Below are 17,370 nucleotides of genomic sequence, written 5' to 3' on the forward strand. Positions count from 1 at the left end.
GGCCCTAACTTGCGCATATTCCAATTTTTGCAGAGTACCCGGGTCACTCATTTAGTGAGGTTAGAACCAAATATTTTTTGTGTATTGCATGCAATTGAATTGTATAGGAGTGTGGGGTAGCTAGGAAATAATATATATGGTGTATGCATAATCTTGGTATATGTGCATGATGTGTAATATGTTATTAAAATTATAATACTTACCATCTGCTGTCACTGGACGTTGATTGAAGAGCTGGAAAGAAGAACAGGTACATGAGTAATTTGTGATTAACTGATATATATATATATATATATATATATATCTATAGATAACTCAACCACCACATTTTACATACTGTAAGAAATCAGGCATCCCAGGCAGCCTGTTGTTAAAGCAATAGCTTGGTGGAGGCACATTATTAGATTGGGTAACCTTATCAGATATAAGGGAGGGTTACACAAACTTCCTTAAGGAGCCCAATGACTACATTCTTCTTTGAATAAGGACCTTTGAAATTACCCCGTGGCCTTACTTCCCACATTGAATCTTCTTCAACAGGCTTTTCGTCTTTTGGGATATGTCTATATTGCTCACAAATCCAAGGAACTTACAGTGTGTGTATGAAATGAGACATAGACAGTGCACAGACATTTTTTATTGGTATTTCTGAGGGTTACTTGTTGACTCTACAGTAGGTGCCACCCCATGACATTCAGTGCCACTGTCAAAGCATCTGGGTCTGTATCTTCCTGTAAACAGTTCCAATGTCAGTTGACTTGTAACTACCACCTTAACATGCAGTTACTGCTGGAAAAATATATTCTCTGACGACCAGGTAGATATCAGCCATAAGACTGCTAATAAAAAAGGTCACAATATCTAGTCTGTTGTTCAGGAAACATATCAGCTTCTTTTCATTGCTGCAGCATACCCAGAATTCGGCTATCTATAGATAACTTAACCACCACATTTTACATACTGTAAGAAATCAGGCATCCCAGGCAGCCTGTTGTTAAAGCAATAGCTTGGGTGGAGGCACATTATTAGATTGGGTAACCTTATCAGATATAAGGGAGGGTTACATATTGGAGGCAAGTCTGCTGAGATTGAACATAGGAATAATGGAGAATTTAACAAGAGAGGATATATACACTTTGTGTTAGAGATGAGCGGGTTCGGTTTCTCTGAATCCGAACCCGCCAGAACTTCATGTTTTTTTTCACGGGTCCGAGCGACTCGGATCTTCCCGCCTTGCTCGGTTAACCCGAGCGTGCCCGAACGTCATCATGACGCTGTCGGATTCTCGCGAGGCTCGGATTCTATCGCGAGACTCGGATTCTATATAAGGAGCCGCGCGTCGCCGCCATTTTCACACGTGCATTGAGATTGATAGGGAGAGGACGTGGCTGGCGTCCTCTCCGTTTAGACACTTGATTTACTAATTTTGGGGAGCATTAGGAGTACTCAGTAGTGTACAGTGCAGAGTTTTGCTGATAGTGACCAGTGACCACCACTTTTATTTATAATCCGTTCTCTGCCTGAAAAAAGCGATACACAGCACACAGTGACTCAGTCACATACATACCATATCTGTGTGCACTGCTCAGGCTCAGGCCAGTGTGCTGCATCATCTATATATATTATATATCTGTCTGACTGCTCAGCTCACACAGCTTATAATTGTGGGGGAGACTGGGGAGCACTACTGCAGTGCCAGTTATAGGTTATAGCAGGAGCCAGGAGTACATAATATTATATTAAAATTAAACAGTGCACACTTTTGCTGCAGGAGTGCCACTGCCAGTGTGACTAGTGACCAGTGACCTGACCACCAGTATATAATATTAGTAGTATACTATCTCTTTATCAACCAGTCTATATATTAGCAGCAGACACAGTACAGTGCGGTAGTTCACGGCTGTGGCTACCTCTGTGTCGGCACTCGGCAGCCCGTCCATAATTGTATATACCACCTAACCGTGTTTTTTTTTTCTTTCTTTATACATACATACATACTAGTTACGAGTATACTATCTCTTTATCAACCAGTCTATATATTAGCAGCAGACACAGTACAGTGCGGTAGTTCACGGCTGTGGCTACCTCTGTGTCGGCACTCGGCAGCCCGTCCATAATTGTATATACCACCTAACCGTGGTTTTTTTTTCTTTCTTTATACATACATACTAGTTACGAGTATACTATCTCTTTATCAACCAGTCTATATATTAGCAGCAGACACAGTACAGTGCGGTAGTTCACGGCTGTGGCTACCTCTGTGTCGGCACTCGGCAGCCCGTCCATAATTGTATATACCACCTAACCGTGGTTTTTTTTTCTTTCTTTATACATACATACTAGTTACGAGTATACTATCTCTTTATCAACCAGTCTATATATTAGCAGCAGACACAGTACAGTGCGGTAGTTCACGGCTGTGGCTACCTCTGTGTCGGCACTCGGCAGCCCGTCCATAATTGTATATACCACCTAACCGTGGTTTTTTTTTCTTTCTTTATACATACATACTAGTTACGAGTATACTATCTCTTTATCAACCAGTCTATATATTAGCAGCAGACACAGTACAGTGCGGTAGTTCACGGCTGTGGCTACCTCTGTGTCGGCACTCGGCAGCCCGTCCATAATTGTATATACCACCTAACCGTGTTTTTTTTTTTTCTTTCTTTATACATACATACTAGTTACGAGTATACTATCTCTTTATCAACCAGTCTATATATTAGCAGCAGACACAGTACAGTGCGGTAGTTCACGGCTGTGGCTACCTCTGTGTCGGCACTCGGCAGCCCGTCCATAATTGTATATACCACCTAACCGTGGTTTTTTTTTCTTTCTTTATACATACATACTAGTTACGAGTATACTATCTCTTTATCAACCAGTCTATATATTAGCAGCAGACACAGTACAGTGCGGTAGTTCACGGCTGTGGCTACCTCTGTGTCGGCACTCGGCAGCCCGTCCATAATTGTATATACCACCTAACCGTGGTTTTTTTTTCTTTCTTTATACATACATACTAGTTACGAGTATACTATCTCTTTATCAACCAGTCTATATATTAGCAGCAGACACAGTACAGTGCGGTAGTTCACGGCTGTGGCTACCTCTGTGTCGGCACTCGGCAGCCCGTCCATAATTGTATACTAGTATCCAATCCATCCATCTCCATTGTTTACCTGAGGTGCCTTTTAGTTGTGCCTATTAAAATATGGAGAACAAAAATGTTGAGGTTCCAAAATTAGGGAAAGATCAAGATCCACTTCCACCTCGTGCTGAAGCTGCTGCCACTAGTCATGGCCGAGACGATGAAATGCCAGCAACGTCGTCTGCCACGGCCGATGCCCAATGGCATAGTACAGAGCATGTCAAAACCAAAACACCAAATATCAGTAAAAAAAGGACTCCAAAACCTAAAATAAAATTGTCGGAGGAGAAGCGTAAACTTGCCAATATGCCATTTACCACACGGAGTGGCAAGGAACGGCTGAGGCCCTGGCCTATGTTCATGGCTAGTGGTTCAGCTTCACATGAGGATGGAAGCACTCAGCCTCTCGCTAGAAAACTGAAAAGACTCAAGCTGGCAAAAGCACCGCAAAGAACTGTGCGTTCTTTGAAATCCCAAATCCACAAGGAGAGTCCAATTGTGTCGGTTGCGATGCCTGACCTTCCCAACACGACGTGAAGAGCATGCGCCTTCCACCATTTGCACGCCCCCTGCAAGTGCTGGAAGGAGCACCCGCAGTCCAGTTCCTGATAGTCAGATTGAAGATGTCAGTGTTGAAGTACACCAGGATGAGGAGGATATGGGTGTTGCTGGCGCTGGGGAGGAAATTGACCAGGAGGATTCTGATGGTGAGGTGGTTTGTTTAAGTCAGGCACCCGGGGAGACACCTGTTGTCCGTGGGAGGAATATGGCCGTTGACATGCCAGGTGAAAATACCAAAAAAATCAGCTCTTCGGTGTGGAGGTATTTCACCAGAAATGCGGACAACAGGTGTCAAGCCGTGTGTTCCCTTTTGTCAAGCTGTAATAAGTAGGGGTAAGGACGTTAACCACCTCGGAACATCCTCCCTTATACGTCACCTGCAGCGCATTCATAATAAGTCAGTGACAAGTTCAAAAACTTTGGGTGACAGCGGAAGCAGTCCACTGACCAGTAAATCCCTTCCTCTTGTAACCAAGCTCACGCAAACCACCCCACCAACTCCCTCTGTGTCAATTTCCTCCTTCCCCAGGAATGCCAATAGTCCTGCAGGCCATGTCACTGGCAAGTCTGACGAGTCCTCTCCTGCCTGGGATTCCTCCGATGCATCCTTGCGTGTAACGCCTACTGCTGCTGGCGCTGCTGTTGTTGCCGCTGGGAGTCGATGGTCATCCCAGAGGGGAAGTCGTAAGCCCACTTGTACTACTTCCAGTAAGCAATTGACTGTTCAACAGTCCTTTGCGAGGAAGATGAAATATCACAGCAGTCATCCTACTGCAAAGCGGATAACTGAGTCCTTGACAACTATGTTGGTGTTAGACGTGCGTCCGGTATCCGCCGTTAGTTCACAGGGAACTAGACAATTTATTGAGGCAGTGTGCCCCCGTTACCAAATACCATCTAGGTTCCACTTCTCTAGGCAGGCGATACCGAGAATGTACACGGACGTCAGAAAAAGACTCACCAGTGTCCTAAAAAATGCAGTTGTACCCAATGTCCACTTAACCACGGACAAGTGGAGCAGGGCAGGGTCAGGACTATATGACTGTGACAGCCCACTGGGTAGATGTATGGACTCCCGCCGCAAGAACAGCAGCGGCGGCACCAGTAGCAGCATCTCGCAAACGCCAACTCTTTCCTAGGCAGGCTACGCTTTGTATCACCGCTTTCCAGAATACGCACACAGCTGAAAACCTCTTACGGCAACTGAGGAAGATCATCGCGGAATGGCTTACCCCAATTGGACTCTCCTGTGGATTTGTGGCATCGGACAACGCCAGCAATATTGTGTGTGCATTAAATATGGGCAAATTCCAGCACGTCCCATGTTTTGCACATACCTTGAATTTGGTGGTGCAGAATTTTTTAAAAAACGACAGGGGCGTGCAAGAGATGCTGTCGGTGGCCAGAAAAATTGCGGGACACTTTCGGCGTACAGGCACCACGTACAGAAGACTGGAGCACCACCAAAAACTACTGAACCTGCCCTGCCATCATCTGAAGCAAGAAGTGGTAACGAGGTGGAATTCAACCCTCTATATGCTTCAGAGGTTGGAGGAGCAGCAAAAGGCCATTCAAGCCTATACAATTGAGCACGATATAGGAGATGGAATGCACCTGTCTCAAGTGCAGTGGAGAATGATTTCAACGTTGTGCAAGGTTCTGATGCCCTTTGAACTTGCCACACGTGAAGTCAGTTCAGACACTGCCAGCCTGAGTCAGGTCATTCCCCTCATCAGGCTTTTGCAGAAGAAGCTGGAGGCATTGAAGAAGGAGCTAAAAGGGAGCGATTCCGCTAGGCATGTGGGACTTGTGGATGCAGCCCTTAATTCGCTTAACAAGGATTCACGGGTGGTCAATCTGTTGAAATCAGAGCACTACATTTTGGCCACCGTGCTCGATCCTAGATTTAAAGCCTACCTTGGATCTCTCTTTCCGGCAGACACAGGTCTGCTGGGGTTGAAAGACCTGCTGGTGACAAAATTGTCAAGTCAAGCGGAACGCGACCTGTCAACATCTCCTCCTTCACATTCTCCCGCAACTGGGGGTGCGAGGAAAAGGCTCAGAATTCCGAGCCCACCCGCTGGCGGTGATGCAGGGCAGTCTGGAGCGACTGCTGATGCTGACATCTGGTCCGGACTGAAGGACCTGACAACGATTACGGACATGTCGTCTACTGTCACTGCATATGATTCTCTCAACATTGATAGAATGGTGGAGGATTATATGAGTGACCGCATCCAAGTAGGCACGTCACACAGTCCGTACTTATACTGGCAGGAAAAAGAGGCAATTTGGAGGCCCTTGCACAAACTGGCTTTATTCTACCTAAGTTGCCCTCCCACAAGTGTGTACTCCGAAAGAGTGTTTAGTGCCGCCGCTCACCTTGTCGGCAATCGGCGTACGAGGTTACATCCAGAAAATGTGGAGAAGATGATGTTCATTAAAATGAATTATAATCAATTCCTCCGCGGAGACATTGACCAGCAGCAATTGCCTCCACAAAGTACACAGGGAGCTGAGATGGTGGATTCCAGTGGGGACGAATTGATAATCTGTGAGGAGGGGGATGTACACGGTGATATATCGGAGGGTGAAGATGAGGTGGACATCTTGCCTCTGTAGAGCCAGTTTGTGCAAGGAGAGATTAATTGCTTCTTTTTTGGGGGGGGTCCAAACCAACCCGTCATATCAGTCACAGTCGTGTGGCAGACCCTGTCACTGAAATGATGGGTTGGTTAAAGTGTGCATGTCCTGTTTTGTTTATACAACATAAGGGTGGGTGGGAGGGCCCAAGGACAATTCCATCTTGCACCTCTTTTTTCTTTTCTTTTTCTTTGCATCATTTGCTGATTGGGGAGGGTTTTTTGGAAGGGACATCCTGCGTGACACTGCAGTGCCACTCCTAGATGGGCCCGGTGTTTGTGTCGGCCACTAGGGTCGCTAATCTTACTCACACAGTCAGCTACCTCATTGCGCCTCTTTTTTTCTTTGCGTCATGTGCTGTTTGGGGAGGGTTTTTTGGAAGGGCCATCCTGCGTGACACTGCAGTGCCACTCCTAGATGGGCCCGGTGTTTGTGTCGGCCACTAGGGTCGCTAATCTTACTCACACAGTCAGCTACCTCATTGCGCCTCTTTTTTTCTTTGCGTCATGTGCTGTTTGGGGAGGGTTTTTTTGGAAGGGCCATCCTGCGTGACACTGCAGTGCCACTCCTAGATGGGCCCGGTGTTTGTGTCGGCCACTAGGGTCGCTAATCTTACTCACACAGCTACCTCATTGCGCCTCTTTTTTTCTTTGCGTCATGTGCTGTTTGGGGAGGGTTTTTTGGAAGGGACATCCTGCGTGACACTGCAGTGCCACTCCTAGATGGGCCCGGTGTTTGTGTCGGCCACTAGGGTCGCTTATCTTACTCACACAGCGACCTCGGTGCAAATTTTAGGACTAAAAATAATATTGTGAGGTGTGAGGTATTCAGAATAGACTGAAAATGAGTGTAAATTATGGTTTTTGAGGTTAATAATACTTTGGGATCAAAATGACCCCCAAATTCTATGATTTAAGCTGTTTTTTAGTGTTTTTGGAAAAAATCACCCGAATCCAAAACACACCCGAATCCGACAAAAATAATTCGGTGAGGTTTTGCCAAAACGCGTTCGAACCCAAAACACGGCCGCGGAACCGAACCCAAAACCAAAACCCGAAAAATTTCAGGCGCTCATCTCTACTTTGTGTATGCAAAAAGAAAAAAAATCCTAAAAAGTGCCTAGGTATGGGTGGGGATATTCAGAATTTTCGGATGAGGAAATTATAAGGACAATTATAGATAAATTGTATGGGGTTAAAAGACCCAGGATTGTAGACAAATGGAGAGGAGAAATAGCCATATTAATAGAAGCTGAAAGGGAGTTAGACCCATGTCTAATACCGATGATGATAATGGCAAATGAGGAAATTGGGAGGCGATGGTATATTATTTGGCCTAAGAGAAAAGATGAGGAAGCTATTAATGCGCACATATCTACTTCTGTTGATACATCTGGGAGGGATAATATAAACAATAATATGCAAGGAAATGGTGAAAATGTAGATGGGTCGCAGTTTGAAACTATGGTAGATAGAGTGGTTACCCAGTTGAAACGTTGGCACTACGAAGGGAGTTATAGGAGATTACGGATATTCTCAGGGATAGTGCCTGTACCTTTAGGCGAAGAAACATATGAAGCCTGGAAAGAAGCTGCTGTACAGCAAGCAGAGGAGTGGCAGTGTCCAGACCAAATAATAAGGCAGAGAGTAGTAGAAAGCCTAAGGAGACCTGCCATGGGAATAATACAGGCAGCTAGACGAAGTAATCCACAGGCCAGTCTTGAAACATATTTTGAGGCTTTAGATTATGCCTACGGCACTTTGGAGGATTTGGGAGATTTAACATCCAGGTTGCACCACACTTTTCAGGAGCCTGGAGAAAAGTTCAGTGCATACTTAATTCGACTAGACAAACTCTTATACAAAATTGTAGAAAAGGGTGGAATTGCCCGAGACGAAGTAGATAGAAACAGAATGAAACAGCTACTGAGGGGGGCACTGACAGCTGATTCGGTAGCCCAGAAAATACGATGTTCTGGAATAAGGGAACCCTCCCCCACTTTTAATGAATTATTAAAAGAAATAAAACAAGAAGAAGTACTAATTGAAATGAGAGAAAGAATGGTAAAAAAGGTTAAGGTTGTCCAACCCTCTGTGGAGGTCAACCCCTTTGAGGAAAAAATAGTTAAAATGATAGAGGAATAGAACAAGAAACTGGAGCAGTTTATGGCATCTCATGAGAGTAGAAGTTTAGAAAACTCTCCTAGGAGTAATAACAATACAAATATAAGAGGAATGGGGAGAGGGAATAGCTATACCAATAGAGGAAGGGGATGTTTTAAATGTGGGAGGATAGAACATAGAGCTTATGAATGCAATGTCATTACTGATAGATCTTCTGCACGGGCCTCTGCAACTAACTCCAACACTAATAGGGATGTTCTTTCTGGGCAGGGAAACGAACAAGGGAGGACTATGAACCCCGCACAGTACCCCTAGAAGTCAGTTATTGTGCAATGGGGAATTCCTGGTGGAACGGAAAAGTGCCTGAGGGGTTACTGGGACCTGCACCTGTAGTCCCAGCAGCTATAAACGGGAATAAGTGTAAAGTACTATTAGACAGTGGATCTAAAGTGTCAATTATTTTCGAAACATGGTATAATGACCATTTATCTGATGTACCCATAAAACCATTGAGTGGGTTAGTCATATGGGGATTAAGTATTGAAAAGTACCCTTATTTGGGATACGTACAAGTAAATCTTGAGTTTGAAGGGGAAACACACCAGAAGTCGTTGGAAGTACCTTTTATCGCTCTTATATGTCCTGACATAAAAGGGGGAAGAAATTAACTTCCTGTAATTGTAGGGACTAATACTCAATTGTACCATCTATTATCTAACTGGTGTCAGAAAGAAGATGAACAGTGTGCTGAGGTAGGACAGGCATTGCCAGTACAGCTAGAACCACCAGAGGATGTTTTAAATGAAAGTGGGAATGAGTTTGACCATTGCTTTCAGGGAAGTGACATTACAAAGGAAGATAAGGTTCTTTTGTCTGGGAAATTAGAGTACAGAAAACAAGCATTCTCAATTGGAGAGTGGGATCTAGGAGAGGTAAAGTGGTTAGAACATGGCATAAAATTAAATGATACCAGTCCTTTTAGAGAACGCTCCCGTAGGATCGCACCTGCGGATTTTGAAGACGTTAGGTTACACTTGAAGGGATTACTGGAGAACCAAATCATCATAGAGTCCCATAGTCCATACGCTTCCCCGATTGTAATTGCAAGAAAAAAAAAATGGAAAAATCCGTATGTGTGTAGATTATAGGACATTAAATTCACGAACAGTACCAGACCAATATACAGTTCCTAGAATTGATGAGGCATTAGACTGTTTACAAGGGAGCATGTGGTTCTCTGTGCTAGATCCAAGGAATGGATTCTACCAGATTCCTATGTGTCCTGAGGATAGAGAAAAAACCGCATTCATATGCCCATTAGGATTTTTTGAATTCTTAAAAATGCCACAAGGTATAAAGGGAGCCCCTGCGACATTTCAGAGGACTATGGAACGAGTTGTTGGAGACATGAATTATAGAGAAGTCATTGTTTACCTGGACGACATAATTGTCTTTGGGAAATCCCTTTCTGAACATAATGCCCGTCTTCTAAAAGTATTGGATAGACTGATAGAGGGAGGACTGAAGTTATCAATTGCTAAATGCCAGTTGTGCAGGTCTTCAGTTAAATACCTGGGACATATAGTAGGCCGAGAAGGGGTGTCAACCGATCCTGCAAAGGTAGATGCTGTAAAAAATTGGCCCCGTCCCACTAAATTAAAGGAACTCAGATCTTTTCTGGGGTTTTGCGGTTATTACCTTAGATTTGTTCCAAATTATTCTAAAATTTCAAAACCCCTCACTGATTTAACCAAAGGTTATCCTTCAACTAATAGAAGGAAGACAATTCAGCCTAGTTCTAAACACTTGTACAAACCAAATGAACTTTTTGGGGATAGATGGAGCTGTGAATGTGAATTAGCTTTTCAGACTCTAAAAAATTTTTTAACTGATGCCCCAGTTTTAGCTTATGCTGACCCGACCATTCCATATGTGCTTCATACTGATGCTTCATAAGGAGGAATAGGTGGAGTGTTACAGCAGAAGCAACAAGGTGAACTGAGACCTGTGTCTTTTACTAGCCGGGGTTTGTCCATTAGTGAAAAAAATTATCCCACACACAAATTGGAATTTTTAGCTTTAAAGTGGTGTGTGGTGGAGAAATTTCATGACTATTTGTACGGTGTACCTTTTGAGGTACACACTGACAATAACCCCTTAACGTATATACAAACAACAGCAAAACTTGATGCTACCGGACACAGATGGCTTGCAGCATTGGCCCTATACGATTTTTCTTTAAAATATAGGCCCTCATTCCGAGTTGTTCGCTCGGTAAAAATCTTCGCATCGCAGCGATTTTCCGCTTAATGCGCATGCGCAATGTCCGCACTGCGACTGCACCAAGTAAATTTGCTATGTAGTTAGGAATTTTACTCACGGCTTTTTCATCGTTCTGGCGATCGTAATGTGATTGACAGGAAATGGGTGTTACTGGGCGGAAACAGGCCGTTTTAAGGGCGTGTGGGAAAAAACGCTACCGTTTCCGGAAAAAACGCAGGAGTGGCCGGAGAAACGGAGGAGTGTCTGGGCGAACGCTGGGTGTGTTTGTGACGTCAAACCAGGAACGACAAGCACTGAACTGATCGCAGATGCCGAGTAAGTCTGGAGCTACTCAGAAACTGCTACGAGGTGTGTAATCGCAATATTGCGAATACATCGTTCGCAATTTTAAGATGCTAAGATTCACTCCCAGTAGGCGGCGGCTTAGCATGAGCAAATCTGCTAAAATCCGCTTGCGAGCGAACAACTCGGAATGACCCCCATAGACCCGGAATTAATAACATTGATGCTGACTCGTTATCCAGGATCCCCAATCAAGAAAACAGTGACAGTGAGGAAGAATGGATTGAAGTGCCCATGGGAGATGTGAAAGGGATATGTCATCAAATACAAATTGGAGAAATGATGCCAGGAGAAATGTTGAGCTCCTTAGGGGCCACTTCTACAGCTCTCCCATTATCGTATTGTTGGCTAAGTAATTTAGAATTAGAAGGGTTGCCAAAACTCAGGAAAGGTCAGATACGGACTGATCAAAGCCAAGATCCTGATATAAAAGAGGTAATAGAAAAAATTAAACAAAATTGGAATTTTAATTCCCCCCTGTTTCCAAGGGAGCTAAGTTATTGGAACGACAAAAGAACAAATTATTCCTAGAAAATGGACTATTATACCGTATATTTAAAGAACCAGGGGAAAGGGAAAAGCGACAGTTGGTACTGCCTACAAAGCATAGGACTACTGTAATGAAAGCTTTGCACAATGAACATGGCCATCTAGGATATGATAAAACCATTAAGTTAATTTCTGATAGGTTTTATTGGCCAGGGATGAGGGAAGAAGTAGAGGACTATTGTAGAAATTGTGGAAATTGTATAATTTGTAAAACTGTAATTAAACAAACTGCCCCTTAGGTAAATTTTAAAAGTAGTGGGCCCATGGATTTGGTATGCATGGATTTTTTGACATTAGAAGTAGAATCAGGAAATAAATGCCACATATTGGTGATAACCGATCATTTCACCAGATACGCCCAAGCATATGTTACACCAAACCAAAAGGCATTGACGGTGGCAAACACATTATGGACCACATTTTTTGTCCACTATTGTTTTCCAAACAGGCTTCACTCTGACCAAGGTAGATAATTTGAAAGTAAACTAATAAAAGAGCTTTGTGTAATCTGCAGGATAACTAAATCTAGGACAACCCCATATCATCCACAAGGTGACCCCCAACCTGAGAGGTTCAACAGAACTCTGTTGAATATGTTGGGAACGTTAAACCCTTTTGATAAAAGGTACTGGAAAAGACATATTGACCGATTAGTACATGCATATAATTGTACCTAAAATGAAGCAACAGGGTATTCCCCATATTATTTAATGTTTGGTCGTGAAGCTAGGCTTCCTGTAGATGTATGTATGGGGATATCTACTAGTGACAAACCTGCTATCTCTCACATAAAATATATAAAGAAGTTGCGGGAAGAATTGCAGGAGGCATATGATATTGCTGAATGTGCAGCCAGGAAATTGGGATTAAAAAATAAGACTAGATATGACAGGAAAGTACGTGACTAAGAGTTAGTTCCAGGGGATCGAGTCTTATTAAGACATCTAGGGACACCTAGAAAGTTTAAAATTACAAATAGATGGAGGGAAGATCCTTTTGTGATTATTGAAAAACTTTCAAACTTACCTGTATATAATATCAAGCCTGAGGCAGGAGAAGACAGGATACTGACATATCATAGGCAGCATCTATTACCTATAGGGAAAGAAGTTCGGTTAGAAGGACTTGAACTAAGTAACATTACCAGAACAACTAATGAAAGAGCAGAAGATAGAAATGCAATACATAATGAATTGAGTATTGTGGATGAGCTAGATGATGGGCCGGAGATACAAGGGTATTATTATAAAGATGAGTCTTTAAGTTTTGACAAATTAACTGATAAACATATTACTGAGGGTCCCCTAGAGCATGTGGAAGGTAGAATCCAAGAGCTTAATAATAATAACCCCTGGGGAGAAAATCTGGAATATTGTAATACTGAAAATCAAAGAGTGTCAGATATCTCTGATAGGGTTTCACATCCTTATAGTGAGATAGAGGAGGAGCAGGTATGGGATAGGCCAAAAAGGGTGTGTCACCCCCCTACTATACTTACAATGATCAATTAGGAATACCATGTTTAATACCTAGGGCTACACATGTGAGTACTGTATCAATGTGGCCATATTTTTAATGTTTACCTCATCAAAACTGAGAAAGGGAGATTTCAAGGCATGAATATGTATATATTGATGATAGTGACCCAGCTAATAACTTATACTGGATCACCAGGGGGAGAGTATGTAGCCTAATATTAGGTTAAGTTAATAAATATGTAAATATAAATATGAAATTATTAATTAATGTGATTAATTTATGTATAAGAATTTTCTATAAAAGAAAAGAGGATATGTGTGTGTGTATGTATGTATGTGTGTATATATATATATATATATATGAATAAAATGTTTATGTGTATGAAATTATATATATATATATATATATATATATATATACTTAATTGTGGACATAATAGAAAGGGGGGTTGTGTTGTTCCAAGTAAAGGGATGTGTGTTTTTTGTGTACATTGGGAAAGATGGAGGGGGAGTGTGTTTAGGGGTGTTGGTGCTGTTGCCGTTGTTCTTAGAGGGGTTCTCGTGCCGGTAATTAGGGCCGTGTGCAGAGGGAGAGGGCCGTGTGCAGAAGAGAGGGACCCGCGCGCCGGTAGTGTAGGAGCAGTATAGAGTGGAGAGAACCCGCGAGCCGGTAAGTTAGTGCCGGGTGCAGAGAGGGAGTCCGCGAGCGGGTAGCTAGAATAATATAAAAGGCGCTCCCGCTGGCGTACATTCAGACTGCTGTTCCCCTGGTCATTGTGGGCACTTAGTCCTCCAGAGCGCTGCCACAAAGAGCTGTATGCTGTGAACATACGGCGGCGCTATTGGAGACCGAGTAGCTGCACCAGCACCATGCTTCCCCGTTCCCGAAGGGGGGTGGAGGTGGAGGTAGAAGCGCCACTAGCAGACGGCGTGAGGCGGCCAGAGAAGCTCTGGGTGTCCGGGTGTGCGGCGCCGCAGAGGAGGCAGCATAGAGGGGCTGAAGTGGCACGGAGAGAAGGCCAGAGAGGCTCCGGCTGAGCCGCTGTAGCATCAGGGAGCGGAAGCAGTAGCCAGAAGAGGACGCGGCTCCATGGTAACAGAAGGGAGCCAGTCAGATGCCTAGGGAGGATCGCTGCCCTAGAAGCGGGGAGGCACAGTCAGAGGCGCCGCCTGCACCAGATACAGAGCAGTCCAGAAGCCAATTAGAGAGCATCAGGGAGGAGTCGGTGGAGTACTCCTCTACAGCAGCTGCTATAAGGAGGTGTAAGTGACCAAATTTATATACTGCACCTTGCACCATAGGCAGAAATGACACTTGGCTATAGTAAATGAGAAATTATACAGCAAAGCCATTAGAGAGGGAGAGAAGAAATAATTTGCCTCCCATTTATATTATTCAAAGACTAACTAATAGTCTGGGACAGCCCCATCGGTAGATACTGGGGCCAGGCTACACAGAGTATTATAATATAATAGCTACGGAGAGTTATTCCTATAAGGAACTAAGCATATGTACTGACGTAAAGTGGTTTGGCAAGAGACTTTAACTAATACAAGGGAAGAAAATAGTGACAATCTATAGCGGTATTCAGTCTACTCTGCAAATTTGAATTCCCTCATAGCCAAGTCAGTAGAATGTACTGTAACTTCCCTATGGTTTACTTTAACTGTCTATACGTAAGCATCTGATGAGAAAAGGGGAAGGACTGGTACCCTAATCTATTAGGTACCATTACAGTGATGGAGATCATAATTGTATATATTTCTATCCACAAGGGAGATGAAACTGCATATGTAGTTGAGTAAGACTAAGGATATTAGAGTAAAAGGGAAACAAGAACTCTGAAACCACTAGGATTTATAGGTAGTAATAAACAAAGGAAAAGAGAGAGACTATAAAGGATATTCCAGATATATTTTAATTCTATATATCTAAAGACTGTAAGTTACTGAACTAATTTATCTGGATGCCAAGAACCTGATGCCATTTGTTTCTAAAGCCAGCGCAGTGAGACATAAGACACAAAGGAGATATATTGTTTCTTTTATTTATACACTCTGCTAAGTTGGCCATCTGCAGTGTATTGGAAACAAAGTAAGGAAAGTTAACCTTAAAGTAGTCAACTATAAAGACTTTACTACTACCTAGAAGACTTTGTTACTATCCAAGGTTAAGAGCTGGTAGTGAGCTAAATTTAAAGACTGGTACAGCATAAACTCTAGAATACTAGTATTACAAAGTGAAAAGGTATTTATGGGCCCCAACTTGCGCATATTCCAATTTTTACAGAGTACCCGGGTCACTCATTTAGTGAGGTTAGAACCAAATATTTTTTGTGTATTGCATGCAATTGAATTGTATAGGAGTTTGGGGTAGCTAGGAAATAATATATATGGTGTATGCATAATCTTGGTATATGTGCATGATGTGTAATATGTTATTAAAATTATAATACTTACCATCTGCTGTCACTGGACGTTGATTGAAGAGCTGGAAAGAAGAACAGGTACATGAGTAATTTGTGATTAACTGATATATATATATATATATATATCTATCTATAGATAACTTAACCACCACATTTTACATACTGTAAGAAATCAGGCATCCCAGGCAGCCTGTTGTTAGAGCAATAGCTTGGTGGAGGCACATTATTAGATTGGGTAACCTTATCAGATATAAGGGAGGGTTACACAAACTTCCTTAAGGAGCCCAATGACTACATTCTTCTTTGAATAAGGACTTTTGAAATTACCCCGTGGCCTTATTTCCCACATTGAATCTTCTTCAACAGGCTTTTCGTCTTTTGAGATATGTCTATATTGCTTACAAATCCAAGGAACTTACAGTGTGTGTATGAAATGAGACATAGACAGTGCACAGACATTTTTTATTGGTATTTCTGAGGGTTACTTGTTGACTCTACAGCAGGTGCCACACCCCATGACATTCAGTGCCACTGTCAAAGCATCTGGGTCTGTATCTTCCTGTAAACAGTTCCAATGTCAGTTGACTTGTAACTACCACCTTAACATGCAGTTACTGCTGGAAAAATATATTCTCTGATGACCAGGTAGATATCAGCCATAAGACTGCTAATAAAAAAGGTCACAATATCTAGTCTGTTGTTCAGGAAACATATCAGTTACTTTTCATTGCTGCAGCATACCCAGAATTCGGCTGAGTAGCACCACATCAGTCAATATTGTCTTCTCCTTTAGCTCTTCAGCCCTAGCCAAAAACACTGAGCTCCTATGTTAAAGTGAATTATTTAGTCGATTCCTGCTTTTTGCGCTTTTTTTCACTTTCTAGCTTGCACTCTATAGTGAGTAAATCTTGTTTAAATCCACACCGGCCTTAGCATTTTGTCTCAATTCATCATAACTGCACCAAGACCATTTATTTACTTTCTTTATATTCTGTAAGTACATTGTGCATTAGCATTTTTATTGTGTCAAATTGTAAAACAATGTTTTTATGGCACACAAAATCAATAACTTATTTTTGCAAATATGTGTATGTTACGCTATAAGAGAAAAAAAAGAATCAAAGGTGGAATTGCTGTGTGCTTCCTTATCAGTAACTCAGTGTCACTCTGAACAATCTCCAGAGTTTCTAGGATATGAGATGTATTCTGGAATAGCTTGTCAACAAGTCACCTTATAAGACACATGGTTGCATGTAACAGTGGAATGATGATCTCTGCACTGATTATGTAAGGCAGGGGTTCTCAAACTCGGTCCTCAGGACCCCTCACAGTGCACGTTTTGCAGGTAACCCAGCAGGTGCATAGGTGTATTAATTACTCAATGACACATTTTAAAAGGTCCACAGGTGGAGCTAATTATTTCACTTGCGTTTCTGCGAGGAGACCTGCAAAACATGCACTGTGTGGGGTCCTGAGGACTGAGTTTGAGAACCTGTGATGTAAGGCAAATGGTTTTAAATAACGTACATTCAATAAATATAAAATATGAACAGAAACTAACTTGAAAGTAGATAACATGCTGGGATCCGGTCTCTAGGCCGACAAGACTCAGGTCGACAATGTCTAGGTCGATCACTATTTGTCGACAGTAAGTAGGTCGACATGGTTTCTAGATCGATAGGGACTCTAGGTCGACATGTACTAGGTCGACACGACAAAAGGTCGACATGAGTTTTTCACATTTTTATTTAATTTTTGAACTTTTTCATAGGTTACGATCCACGTGGACTACAATTGGGAATGGTAAA

At 42.7% G+C, this 17,370-nt stretch overlaps 1 long non-coding RNA gene across 1 annotated transcript; it reads right to left on the bottom strand.

The window, feature by feature from the left end:
- Window positions 1-203: 203 nt before the first annotated feature.
- On the bottom strand, window positions 204-15,626 carry LOC135051138 (uncharacterized). The gene is made up of 3 exons (XR_010242061.1): window positions 15,594-15,626; window positions 12,682-12,750; window positions 204-234 (listed from the first exon to the last, which is right to left on the bottom strand). It is a non-coding gene; the product is annotated as an uncharacterized LOC135051138 (long non-coding RNA).
- Between the last annotated feature and the right edge of the window lie 1,744 nt (window positions 15,627-17,370).

This window comes from Pseudophryne corroboree, chromosome 2 (genome assembly GCF_028390025.1).
Source record: "Pseudophryne corroboree isolate aPseCor3 chromosome 2, aPseCor3.hap2, whole genome shotgun sequence".
NCBI lineage: Eukaryota > Metazoa > Chordata > Amphibia > Anura > Myobatrachidae > Pseudophryne > Pseudophryne corroboree.